Genomic DNA, 14,835 nt, shown 5'->3' on the forward strand with positions numbered 1-14,835 from the left:
GGGCTGTTCGAGAATCCATTGGACATTTTGAACAATGCTACTGCTTGCGGTCTTGTTTACAGCGATATTCTATTTTTCGTGGTTAAGTCCATGCTTCCTAAAATAACGGTTCAAAAGCTCTAAACCTTACCATGACCAAATAAAATGACGGCTTGACAACATAACTATCAAAAGGAATGACTTCCAAAATTAGGTCCACTTCCAAAATAGACCATTCTTTCATGTATCTTCTCCACAAAAGTGCCAAACTTTTGCGCCCTTATTGAAGTCAAATTTATGAGCTCAAAATAAGAATTTATTCGCAACGACCACAATCGGTAAGTTTTATACCCAAAGTTTTCGATATTTTTGTCGGAAAGTTTATACATCCAAAAAAGGCCATGGAATTCTGAAACTCCCTGACGAAACAATTTTTAGGACAAAGATGTTGGTTATGAATTCCGTATTCGATCTGTCTATAGATTAAAGTCTCAACTTACACAGGCTGAGGGTATATCTATGTCGGCAAACCCGACTGATATTTTTTAAGTTGTTTTCGAGAAAACAAAAGTTATGAATTTTCATAAGTTTGCCTCCGCTGTGCCGACAGAAGTCATAGACCTTGGAATGTTTTAAATTTCATCGAGTTCATAAACATCTAATCGTACAATTAAGATAGAAATAAGGCGGAACAACAACCATTGCGATATCATTTGATGGAGTTTTTCGACTTAACCTATTTTGTCACGACTTAGCTAAAATTTTGCCGAGACCTAATGTGGATTTCGTAGTCTCAAAGAGTACTGCGAGTAGAATTCGGAGTCTATGAGTCGTAGTCGGTATCGCCCGACTCCTCTATCGTTTTTAGATAGATTTTCTTATCAGAATCAGTCCTCGCGGTAAAAATGTGTTCAATTGATAACTTAATAAGGCAAAAATAAGACAAAACTTTTTTAATGAGACTAAAGTTAATGTGTGATGAAAATCTTTGAAATAGAATCGAAAATGCCAAATAAGAGCTACTGTGGTTAACAATTCTGGTATACGTTAAAACGTAAACCTACATGGGTAATATTCATTTGAAAGATTTTTTAGTTATTGCGTCAATTCTGTTGGAGAATTTGGTTAAAAGCTTCAAAATACCAGGCGGAATTTTTGTATGGGGTCTATACTGAACGTGTTCTAATATGGTTCATTTCAATTCTAACCATCCAAAGACTAATTTATTATACTCTGTTCCAAATTTCAAACTCTCTCTATTGAAATTATATACTTTGTGTCAGTAGTTCATATAAAATCAACTAAAACCCCTTTAAAACAGCTTTATGTACCGCTACACAACATTTTTGAATTTCATAATTTTTGGTCAAGGTACCCCCCCCCCCCCAAATTAAATACTGCGTACGTCCCTGATCTCAGCCTATGTAAATTGAAACTTTCATATACGGGCAGATGGAATGTATTTAGGGTCTTTTCAGAAATGTGTGGTCCTTATTGGACATTTGAACTTTGCCGACAAAATTGTAGATTAGGATTAAAGTTAAAGTGTTGCGGAGGAGGTACTTTCGATAGATATCGCGCCCATTAATCATTTCGGTGGGTCATCGTATAACTTTTGGACCAATATGCCAGGAAACATTCACTTGTCCACGGAAAACATAATATCGCTGTAAACAGGACCACAACGATGTGCATCGGTATACATTTCCAAAGAATCTTCGAATAGACCCTAAACAGCATTTAGACACAAATATTGAATACCCTAAAGAGAGGACCAGAAGTTAAACTAAATTTGACAAAATATTAAGAGATCCAAAGTTTGGATCAAATTAGTTGCCTCGTTTAAGAAATATCGTACATACCATTTTAGTGATATTTTTTTAAATAATTCCGTTCTAATGGAGGCAGCGAATGAGAGTTGCTTAAAAATCAAAGTGATTCGAAGGCAGGTCTTAAATTGAACTCGTCCGACATTTTGTGTGGGAGGTACCCGAAGGAATGAACAAATATAGTCCATATTCGAACCTGATCTATATATTGTAGATATAGTTGGATGTGTAAAGAATGCACTAAATCGGTCACTCCCTTCAGTTATCGTGTGCTCAACTTTACCGAACATTTTCGATCTTTTGGGGGCGAGGTACCAGAAGGAGTGGTCCGATACAACCCATATTCGAACTTAAACTAAGTTTGGACAAAATATTTCGAAAGCCAAATTTTGGACAGAATCGGTTGTTCCGTTCGATAGCTATCGTGCGCCAGCCTGCAGAACAGGCAGGCAGACGGACATGGCTAATTCGTCCAAACCAATTATTTCGATGAGGCATATTTTGTCCGTATGAAAGTGTATATACCCTCGTTAGCATAAATGCTGAGGATATAATTCTGACGATAAGTCCATGTTTTCATATAGCCTCCATAGAAGGACACATTCCGTTTTTCGGCACATTGGGAATACATTTTTCCATCTAAAATTAGTGGGTATCGGTCTACGTCATATAACCCCCATAGAATGGTATCTTCCGATTTTGGGTATTTTTAAGGTTTCAGTGGAATTATAAAACCGAAACGGATGAAATTTGGTATTTGGTCTTTCATGAGGGTATAAAGCATTCCGGAGGGTATATTATCATTATCGGTGGTCCTCGTTTTCATATAGAACGGTACCTTCTTTTGAAGGTTGTGGCCTCAATAACCAACCGAAATGGCTGAAATTTGGCATTTAGCCTTCGTTGGGGGTACTAAATTTTCCACCTGCAATTTATCGGTATAGGTCCACTTTTTATTTTATTCGGTTTGTAATTCGAATTATTCTACACCTTTTTCAGATGTAATTCGAATCATTGTAGTTGTAATTCGGGAATTCCATTAGTTATGCGTAACATTTTATTTGTAATTTCAGAATTCCATTTGCAATTCGAAACATTTCAATTGTAATTCGAATTATTCCATTTGTAATTCGTATTCTTTTATTTGTAATTCGAATTGTTTTATTTGTAATTCGAATAATTCTATTTGTAATTCGAAGTATTTTATTTGTAATTTCAATTGGAATAACTCGAATTACAAATCGAATAATTCGAATTACAAATTGAATAATTCGAATTTCAAATGGAATAATTCGAATTACAAATAGAATAATCGAATTACAACTGCACCTTTTTTCAGATGTAATTTTAGTTGTAATTCGTAACATTTCATTTGAAATTCGAGAATTCTATTTGTAATTCGTAACATTTCATGTGTAATTCGAATTATTCCATTTGTAATTCGAAATATTCCATTTGTAATTCGAATTATTCTATTTGTAATTCGAATTATTCCATATGTAATTCGAATTATTCCATTTGAAATTCGTATTATTCTATTTGTAATTCGAATTTTTCCATTTGAAATTCGAATTATTCCATTTGTAATTCGAACTATTTCATTTGTAATTCGAATTATTCCATTTGTAATTCGAATTATTTTATTTGAAATTACACAGGAAATTATTCGAATTACAAATGTAATAATTCGAATTACAAATGGAATAATTCGAATTACAAATGGAATAATTAGAATTACAAATGGAATTCTCGAATTACAAATGAAAAGTTACGAATTACAAATAAAATTCTCGAATTACAATTAAAATAATTCGAATCTGAATCTGAAAAAGGTGTGGAATGTTTCGAATTACATGCTAAAAATGGAAAAATTCGAATTACAAATAGATTAATACGAATTACAAATGGAATAATTCAAATTTCAAAAGGAATAATTCGAATTACAAATGGAATATTTCGAATTACAAATGGAATAATTCGAATTACAAATGGAATTCTCGAATTACAAATGAAATGTTACGAATTACAAATAGAATTCTCGAATTACAATTAAAATAATTCGAATCTGAATCTGAAAAAGGTGTGGAATGTTTCGAATAACATGTTAAAAATGTGTATTTTAAATTTGAATTACTCTATTTGTAATTCGAATTATTCCATTGGAAACTCGAATTATTCCATTTGTAATTCGAATTATTCCATTTGAAATTCGAATTATTCAATTTGTAATTCGAATTATTCCATTTGTAATTCGAATTATTCCAAATGAAATTACAAAGAGAATAAGTCGAATTACAAATGGAATAATTCGAATTTCAAATGGAATAATTCGAATTACAAATAGAATAATTCGAATTGCAAATAGAGTAATTCGAATTACAAATGGAATAATTCGAAATGCAATTGATATGTTTCGAATTACAAATGGAGTTCTCGAATTACAAATAAAATGTTACGAATTACAAATAGAATTCTCGAATTACAAATAAAATTTTAAGAATTACAAATGGAATTCTCGAATTACAACTAAAAAGATTCGAATTACATCTGAAAAAGGTTGAAGCTTTCTTTACTTCTTCTTTAACCGACTGTTCAGTTTGACGTCTCAAGCACAACTGACTGGCTGTTTCTGAATCGCCCCGTATTTACGCCGAATCGCTTCTCGTTGCCGATTATTCTAGAAAATCTGGCTACCTCTAGAAACCGACTGTGCAACAAACACACAGACGCACACACACCTATACGGGCTATAGGGCAGCGTCAGGCAAGAGAGCGCCCACGTGCTCTCAGTAAACGTTTCTCTCTCCACACACACAAGTCAACCAATTGAAAAAGCATGCACTCACACAATGTAATTTTAATATTGGTCCATGATAGCTCGATTTAAAGCAGACGTGACCAAAAAGAGAACAGCCCAAAATGTGAATGTATTCAAACTATTGGCAACTTATGACTGTGTGTTAGTGTGTTTTTATGCAAGCACGCTACAAAACAAAAACAAATCAAAACAATATCTCTTTTTCGTACGCTCTTTCTATGCATTCGGGTCGTATGTGTGTAAATTGCCGAAAAATTTCGGCACCGCTGTGTCAAAGAAGAACACATTTGATTTAAAGGGTTTAAACAGAAAATTATCAATATGGTTCAGGAATCGATTTTCCTGGCCAAAAATCAAAATCATGGTAGAATAAATACAAGGTAAAGTTAATACTACAACAAATACAACTCGAACAACAACCACAAAGGAATTTGTTTTTGTTTGGAACGTTAGTGTCAAATATAAATGTAAACAAAATAAGGAAATGTCTATAAATTATTGGAATTTAAAAAACTAATAATTTTTCACATTTGATTGAATATTTTGAAAAACATAAATGAAAACTCGTTAGATTTTCAGTTTGAATGTTTCAATATCATTCCACTAAATGCACAATATCACGCAGGAAGTAGAATTCTTGCAAAAATGTTTGGGGTCGCTCGTAATTCATTGAAAAAAGAGAAGCTGTTTCAATCTTTTGTTTTTGAAAACAAGAAGCACATGTTTATTAGGGCTTTATTATTTTCAAGTTTAACAAAATACCACACATATTAACAAATATTGTACCGCCTCTATAAGTGGTGTTTTAGTGTGCGACATGTCGTTCGGACCTGGAGGAGGTTACATGTCAATGACATGAAGGAGTCTTTATGGGAAATTGTTTTTATTTCAGATGAATAATTTTTTTCTTCAAAAAATATATGTCCCTAATATACATCGAACATAGAAATAAATATATAAAATGTCGTATGGAATTTGACACTAACACTACAGCCCAGTTCAGTCAGCTGGGTATTGCTGCTACCTTTTCTTGTTCTACCATGAATCAAAATTTTGTTTTGTCAAAGATATTTAATTTATATATGGGATTCGATAGTAAACATAAACTTTAAAGATGAACATTTTCCCCATTTTTGGGAAATTCGTAATTTTTGCAAATTTCTGGAGAAAGACGTAGCTATTTCTCGGAAACTATAACAGATATTGTGTTCATTATTTCTGTGTAAGGTAGGCAGGATTGTGGAATTTAAAAGTAGTTTTAGTAAATTACCGTAGCGTTTACACAACATGACCTATTTTATTTTTCCTCAGGTACTAAATTTTATGAAATTCCACATTTAGTGGACTAGAACTTTTATGGAACAATGTTCTGTTTTCACAAAAAGATGCACGAGAGTCTCCTCTTTCAGCCCATATATACTTTTGTACCCGTCCCGTTGCGTCCGTTTAACAGTTTTTTCAATTTATTGAAATTACATGGTTAAAAATGTGTGTTTTTCTATATGAATAACAGCTTTTTGACACAAATTAACATTTTTTGAGTATATGAGTTTTTGTTCGAGCTATATAAGTTTTATAAAACCCCAAGGAGTATTTTTTTAATTTTTGAAAAAATTTATTTTTTTTGTAAATTTTTTTTTACAAATTTTTGAAAAACATTTTTTTTTTTGATTTTTTTTTACTTTTTTGGCAATTTTATTGTTTATTTGTTGGTGTTTGACCATCTTTAATACATAGGAAGATATAAAACCACAAACACACTCATATTTTGATGAAAAATAGTTAAAAAACTCAAAAGTTTAAGTTTGATTTCTCTGCAACTACCAGACCGAATTTGACAGCCTGTAATTCGTCTGAAAGCTGATTGTGTTATCTGTCTAACAAAAAAAGAACTATGAAAATATCTCCATCCGTTCAAAAGTTACAGAATTTTGACCAGGAAAAAACCATTCTGAACCACCGTGCATCGTGGAGGAAGAGCTAAGTACTTTCATAAACGAAAGGAAACTAATTGTTTCTATTTACTTCAATTCAGTTCGTGGAGGGTATAAAAAGTTCAACCAAGCCGAACTTAACGCTTAATTATTTGTTTTTAATTAAATTGTTAAATTGTTGGTTAAAGAACGAACTAATCCATGATAAAACTGTGACATCGTTTTTTTCAAGTTCATATTTTTCGTTACCAAATGTGTAGTTCTAGGTACATAAAGGTGGAACTTGTCACATGAAATGCCCCGTCCGCAAATAATGACATTTCATGTATTTAATAAACTACACAATTAAGAATTATCTTATATCGTACAAGCATCTGTCTGTGTTCAATGTAAATAAATGCATTTTAAAATTGAGTTGTTTTATTCAAATAACTGTGATTCGAAATATGTAGGGTCCAATTAGAATATTAGGATCGAAATATCCGGTGCTCTTAGAAAATGATTTATTAGCAAAAAAGCTCTAAAAGTAGCATCTGGATACACTCATTCCCTTTATTTTTGTTGGCAACTTTAAATATATTTGATAGGTTTTTTAATATTAACAACTTTTATTTTGCGCTAAAACTTTAATGAGAACCACTGTGTCACACATAACATGGCTCAAATAAAACCAACAATTGTGAAAATCTCCCAACAGCATCAGCAATCGAAGCTAACAGGAAAATAGCGTTTTTGTTGGCCTTTGCGTGTTTTATAACAGATCACAGCTGATTATGATGAACAAAAAGGCAAAAAAAAGGAAAAACAAGGGAAAATACAAGCTCGCCTCTTGTTTATAACACAAAATCGGATAAAAGGTAAAACAACAAATGCAATTACCCTTATTATTGTTGCTAATTTATAACTAATTTATTTTTGTTGCAAAAAGACTCCAACAACAACATCATCTACAACAAATACTGAGTGTATTAGCCACCACAACAAAATGCAATAACACCAAAATCCGCAGAGTACAACCAACAATAATACCAATAACACTCCAGTATTAGCCAGCCAGTACCAGACTAGACTCTGACCACCACCACCAGCGTCAGCTTAGTTGTTGTTTAAAAAAGTATCTCTCAACAGCCACGATTGACTTTTCCAAATTCAGTTTCAAACGAAAAGCGACGGAGTTTAAAAGCGAAAACCAAAATTCAAGTGGAAAATTTTTAAAATAATAAAATTCAAAGTTTCTCCAAGAAAAAAAAAAAGACTAGCTGAGAAGCAAATTAAATGTGAAGAAGTGCGATTTGTGTTTCAATTTTAGTTCCGAAATAAACGATTTGCCAAACATTTGATAAGTGAAAAGTGTATTTCTGTGGCGAACTTCCTACTTTTCCTTTCGTTGAAGTGGGTTAATAGTGAAATAGACTTTGAGTGCGCCTGCACTACGGCCTATTGCATAAACACCAGAAATAAACAAGTGGTTATTTCGTTGAACACAGTGGTTCCAAATGTAGATAGTTCGCAGGGGTCTTTTTGTAACTCCATTACGATTTTAACGATATTGTGTATACGGGGCTTGCATTGCGGGAATAATGTGTTAGTTTTGGGCAATAGTGATTGTTATTAAGTCTACCTTTATCGGCATGGCTTTAAAAATTGAGGCTCATTTCGAAAGAATAACGTCCTCAATAGAAATATATATCGGGACATAACAGAATAAAAAAATGAGTTACGCGTCCCCCATATGCTTCATGTGCATATATAATTATTAAGAGTTCCTTTTTACCATCGAGTACGGACGATATGACACCACTCGTAGATAAGTTGTTCATATCCGAAGTACTCTCAACTCTCATGGATTGAACAATCGAGCGTCTGACAGTGGCAGGTGCGTACGATAACTCTCGAAAGAAGCAATCGATTTGGCCCAATCTTTGAATATTGTTACAGTTCTTCAAAACTTGTTTCAAGTTCGAGGAACCTCCTTCAGGTATCACCCCCAAACATTTTAGTTTAAATACAGTTTGAGACCTGTTTTCGCAAAAATTGTATAATTTATTTCGAATAGTTCTCATGATTCTTCACCTGAGTTGGGTAAGTTCGTAATGAGAGTGGAGTTAGGTGAGTTGGTTTGGCTGGCGTTAAAACGCTGCAGATGTTCTGCGTTGTGCCATCAATCCCGGTCAATACGACGTACCTTCCATACGGTCTACTTCACAGTGCCCTTAACACCGGGTGAATACAATGCGTCTACCAACGACCTCTCACAATCCACGGGTACCAATTCGCTCACACGTATTTGGACGCGATCGACATCTTTGTTTAGAGCGGAGACCATCTACACTCCTGCCTTTCTTTGGGTCAGATATGCAGTGCATAATGCAACTCAACATTCGATTCAACACTCTACCAACCCAATTTGGGTCCTAACCAAAGCCACCGCGATGCTCCCACTAGGGGGCCAACACCAACTGCCAGAACATATCCGAGGTTTTGGGGGCACCACGGTACCAGAATATAGCCTCTAGCCAATGACTACTACCAGTTGGACTCTAAACAGTCCCTGACCAAGGGCATCCAACAGTTCAAACAGCAGAACAAACAACACGAAACCACAAACAATCCACATGTTGCCATTCCCACGATAGCGGGTATTTTCGTACCGGATTGACCCGACACCATAGCATTTCGGCCAGCGGCTGCCAACTCAGCGTCAAACTTATGCTTCTGCGTCGGTTTCTGTGCTACAACAACAACATGAACATGACGTCCTTAAGGGCAATGGATTCTTGTAGTTGTGTTGGGCGGACAACACAACAATTAGCAAGGCCACCCTCACGGGCGACAGGCACGACATCCATAACGAACACGACACCGCACCAACACTCCTCCACACCAAAACGCTCCAACTGAAGTGATGACTATGTGAAGGTATTCCTCCACTAAGTCCTATTAAACTCTTGACGTGCGAAACAACTAAAGTTCCGACTGTTTCCAAGTTCCCTATTGAAATCCCACCCCGCTTCTCCATTCTTTATACTCGTACTTGCTAAATTTCTAATGTCATCATATTAAGGTCGTCAGTATATGCCTCCCGTCTTCGGCCATCAAACACCCACACAAATCCATAGCGGTCAGGCCTCTTACATGATGCATCCAGGGAGCCATGTCCTCTCAGTAAGAATCCCAGACTCATGCTGAAGTCGAAGCCTGGGCGGTGCAGTACAAACGTTGCGTCACGAATAAATTTTGTACGTCACCCTCCCTTTTGTCACTGTTCGTCCACCTAGTCCGCCACCTATCAGCAGCACGCTCCCGAGGGATTGCACTGCACCATCATACATCCCCATCTACCCAATCAAAAGGCCCGACCCATCATCCTCACCCATTTGCAAAACACGCTTCAGCTTATGCAGGGGCCTAGTTACACCAGCATTGCAGGTACAAAACACAGGCAGACATGCTAGCTTCCGCCCCATAACAGGCTCAGCTCTAGCATACCATAAAAGTGCACCATAAGCAACAAAAAGCCCACCATTTATGATAAACACAGAGCGCAAGATCCTTCTGACCATACCAACAACAGCTCTCAACTTGTCCTTCAAGCGAGTGTGACAGGAAGTTCATTCTCTCCATCATTGTTGTACCCAGGTATTTGACCTGTCTAACGTATCGTCACCAAATCGAACGTGAGCAGGACGATTTTGTGCTAACCTGACTTTCAGCAGCATCAGATCCGTCTTCTACTTGGTCACTTCAACACCCACTCGGTCCAACCACTCCAGATCTCCACGATAATCATATCACGACGTTCCAGCTCCACACGAGTCTCCCGTTCAATCATGATAAACAGGTTATCAACATACGCACAGATCTTGAGAGTGGTCGCTAACCTCCTCAACAGAGAATCCATAATGAGGACCACAGATAGAAACCTGTGGGCAACCTCGCTCCACATCTGTCGAGACCTTCTCATTAGCTCCCATGACACAAGCCCTTCTTCCACTAAAATAACTAGAGCAGAGAGCAAAGTCCTGACATCTAATCTCATACAATATAGCGAGCACGCTATCCCATGTCCACAAGTTTGCCTAAGACATATTTATCATTTGACCCGCTCAAGCTATTCTGCACATGCATCCACGCGTCCACCGTACCTCTACCCTCGACAAAGCCGAACTAATGCGGAGACAGACCCCGCACTGTAGCACTCCTTAAGTCTTGCCATCAAAATCCTCTCCACTACCTTTCTAAGTACAGGAAGAAGGCTTATGTCCCGATACAGGCGTGGATTACCCCACTACAACACGAGGCTGTTTCCATGCACATTTCCAAGTACTGGGAGAAGGCATATGCCTCGATACGAGCGTGGATTACACCTCAACCAACCTGGCGACTTAATGAGTACCACAACACGATCCTGCTTACACGCACGCGGGAAGTTCTCATGACTAATGCAACCACTGAGAACTGACTCAATATACTCAGACATGACTTTTCAGATAACCTTATACATCCTTCCAGACATATCGTCGATATCTGGCGATTTTCTACTCCTAATCCGGCAGATACTGTCCGCAACTTCAAAATGTTCCAAGTGAGGAGGTTCAACCAATTCTTCCAAAAGCGGACCAGTAAGAATGCAGGCTGCTACCGTAAGAAAACTGTCGCTTGTCTAGACAACTGTTGTTCTTCTGCTGCCACGGATGATGAGGGATCAACTAGATGGTGATTTGGATGGTTCTCACATCGCCAAGATCTTAGTTTCCTTGTGTAAATGGTCCATCGAGGACTTAAGGTCCATCGAGGACTTAACGCCTTAACCATTGTCCATCATACATCCCCATCTACCCAATCAAAAGGCCCGACCCATCATCCTCACCCATTTGCAAAACACGCTTCAGCTTATGCAGGGGCCTAGTTACACCAGCATTGCAGGTACAAAACACAGGCAGACATGCTAGCTTCCGCCCCATAACAGGCTCAGCTCTAGCATACCATAAAAGTGCACCATAAGCAACAAAAAGCCCACCATTTATGATAAACACAGAGCGCAAGATCCTTCTGACCATACCAACAACAGCTCTCAACTTGTCCTTCAAGCGAGTGTGACAGGAAGTTCATTCTCTCCATCATTGTTGTACCCAGGTATTTGACCTGTCTAACGTATCGTCACCAAATCGAACGTGAGCAGGACGATTTTGTGCTAACCTGACTTTCAGCAGCATCAGATCCGTCTTCTACTTGGTCACTTCAACACCCACTCGGTCCAACCACTCCAGATCTCCACGATAATCATATCACGACGTTCCAGCTCCACACGAGTCTCCCGTTCAGTCATGATAAACAGGTTATCAACATACGCACAGATCTTGAGAGTGGTCGCTAACCTCCTCAACAGAGAATCCATAATGAGGACCACAGATAGAAACCTGTGGGCAACCTCGCTCCACATCTGTCGAGACCTTCTCATTAGCTCCCATGACACAAGCCCTTCTTCCACTAAAATAACTAGAGCAGAGAGCAAAGTCCTGACATCTAATCTCATACAATATAGCGAGCACGCTATCCCATGTCCACAAGTTTGCCTAAGACATATTTATCATTTGACCCGCTCAAGCTATTCTGCACATGCATCCACGCGTCCACCGTACCTCTACCCTCGACAAAGCCGAACTAATGCGGAGACAGACCCCGCACTGTAGCACTCCTTAAGTCTTGCCATCAAAATCCTCTCCACTACCTTTCTAAGTACAGGAAGAAGGCTTATGTCCCGATACAGGCGTGGATTACCCCACTACAACACGAGCCTGTTTCCATGCACATTTCCAAGTACTGGGAGAAGGCATATGCCTCGATACGAGCGTGGATTACACCTCAACCAACCTGGCGACTTAATGAGTACCACAACACGATCCTGCTTACACGCACGCGGGAAGTTCTCATGACTAATGCAACCACTGAGAACTGACTCAATATACTCAGACATGACTTTTCAGATAACCTTATACATCCTTCCAGACATATCGTCGATATCTGGCGATTTTCTACTCCTAATCCGGCAGATACTGTCCGCAACTTCAAAATGTTCCAAGTGAGGAGGTTCAACCAATTCTTCCAAAAGCGGACCAGTAAGAATGCAGGCTGCTACCGTAAGAAAACTGTCGCTTGTCTAGACAACTGTTGTTCTTCTGCTGCCACGGATGATGAGGGATCAACTAGATGGTGATTTGGATGGTTCTCACATCGCCAAGATCTTAGTTTCCTTGTGTAAATGGTCCATCGAGGACTTAAGGAGACACCTTGTTACGGGTCTCAGGGCTGCATTCTGGCATAACTTTTCCAATGTCCGACCTATCGCGTTGTATGTGGTTAAGGACTTGAGGCCTTTGTTCCTTGTATTTCTCATTTTATGGCAGCATCCGACAAAAAGGGGCACACGTGTCTTTGATAAGAATAACAACGGAACAACCATCACTCAGTCTTCGTTCAGAAGTCAATGAAGAAGGTTCTGTTGTCGCTTGTTTCAATGATTTTTAATTTTAGCAATGCATTAACGCACACGCTGTTTGTGGAGAGAGCGAGAGAGAGTCGTATGCGTGAGGCCACAAACAATGCGTTTGTATTGGTGCCGATACCTGTTTTAAGGCATACTTTCCGGGTTTCAGTAATGGGGCCACTCTGCTCATTTTACAGGCTTCGGGAACTATTAGGTTGGCTAACGACGGGTTGAGGACCTTGATCAGATACTCGGTTCCGAATCCGAACGGAGTGTCTTTCGGCACCACTTGTTGAGAAGTTGTTCATGGCTAAAATACTCAGGAAATGTAAGCCAGAATTACACTAAGGGGATTTGCCACCGCCGAACATTTTGATGTTCTGGGAGGGAGACATTCTGAGTGCAAGACGGACTTGCTTACCACTTCACGTGCAACATCACCTATCGTAAATTGTGGTGGTTCCTTCTTGACTGAAAGAGATCGCAAACGACGTAAACACTTATCTTCGCTCTGTCCTTATAGAGGTGCTCAATAAATTCTCGGCTAAAATAACCCGAGCCCCTTTTCGGATCTGTCACAATCTCGCCGTTAAACATGACAGATGTCCGATCAACCTGTTTAGCAGAGTTCGATACGCCTTTACCATTGTCCACAATTTTCGTTTACTACCGGTTCCAATTCTGCAGTGCTTCAGATGATCTAGCCACTTTCTCCGATTAATCTATTGACTTCCAATGTTAGTTCTCTGGTACGTAGGGTTGGTACGACGAAACTCATCGCTGTGTGTATAAAATACTGCAACTGCAACAACAACAACAACAACAACGCTCGTCCTCATGTCCTCTTTGCTACCTGTACACCAGTATGATTGGGCAGTTCTCTGAAGCGTTGGTTGGCGAATTCTCTGAATCCTTGCGAATTGGTTTTCCCATGATTAACGAAAGTAGGGCGTTCAGAGGATATAAAGTCGGGTGGTCTATTGATGGGAATGAGGATAGGGAGATGGCCCAAGGCATATGACGGTTTGCCAAGTCACGTCATTTGTCAGACCCGGTGACACAAGGGATATGTCAGGCGAGCTATGGCAGTCTTCTCTAATCCTGGTGGGTACGGCCTTGTTAACGGTGCAAAATGTGGAGCTATATATTTTCTCAGCCAACGATCTGCCCTTTTGGTGATTTCATCTTGTTTAACGTCATAACTCATGATGCGCACTTAAATTTCATAGGGTCAGCCGGTTAACACCTTCCAATAGTGGCCTGATGTCAAGCGAATAACACGGATCACAACTATCGATCGGCGGGATATACACATTTAGCATTTCTATTGCGCGGGTTAAACACTTTAGCGCAACCCTCATACGCTCTATGTATGGGTCACTAGAGGGGAGATAAGTCTATACTGGACAGATTGGTGCAATAGAATTGCAAGTCTACCACATCTACTTTCCGTACGATCCAAGCGAAGTACGTTGTATCCATCACAACTCCGAAGACGGGAGATGTTGTTCAGTTAGTTAGCTTCGTTTCAAAATCTCATTGATCTTGCCACGAAAACCATTGCAGTTAAACTGCAGGAATGTTATATTGTCAGAAACAGCAATACCCGATGTTAAAAACTGCGGCTGGTACAGCTGTTGAGGAGATTGAGGGAGAGTTTCATAATCCGATGACGACGACGAAGACTCAAGGGGAATCACGTTGGCCAGCTCTAAACAAAATAAACCTTATCGCTATACTCGCTCACGAAGGTCCGACCTTGGTGGATGAGACTGTGACAAACTGAGC

The 14,835-nt window shown here is 38.6% G+C and overlaps 1 protein-coding gene across 17 annotated transcripts in view; it reads left to right on the forward strand.

Moving 5' to 3' along the window:
- Positions 1-14,835, forward strand: part of LOC141389920 (juvenile hormone esterase) — a 154,899-nt gene that overhangs the window by 84,403 nt on the left and 55,661 nt on the right. For 3 of the 17 annotated variants that reach the window (XM_073962171.1, XM_073962167.1, XM_073962170.1), the window contains exon 1: positions 7,518-7,845. The exons of 1 other annotated variant lie outside the window; for it this stretch is intronic. The gene's annotated coding sequence lies outside the window, so the exon portion shown is untranslated. Of the gene's footprint in view, positions 1-7,517; positions 8,026-14,835 lie in introns of those variants that run through there. 13 more of the 17 variants (XM_073962168.1, XM_073962169.1, XM_073962166.1 and 10 more) reach the window with 9 other exon arrangements.

This window comes from Musca autumnalis, unplaced genomic scaffold, assembly GCF_047663935.1.
Source record: "Musca autumnalis isolate F117 unplaced genomic scaffold, ASM4766393v1 scaffold_1, whole genome shotgun sequence".
NCBI classification, from domain to species: Eukaryota; Metazoa; Arthropoda; class Insecta; order Diptera; family Muscidae; genus Musca; species Musca autumnalis.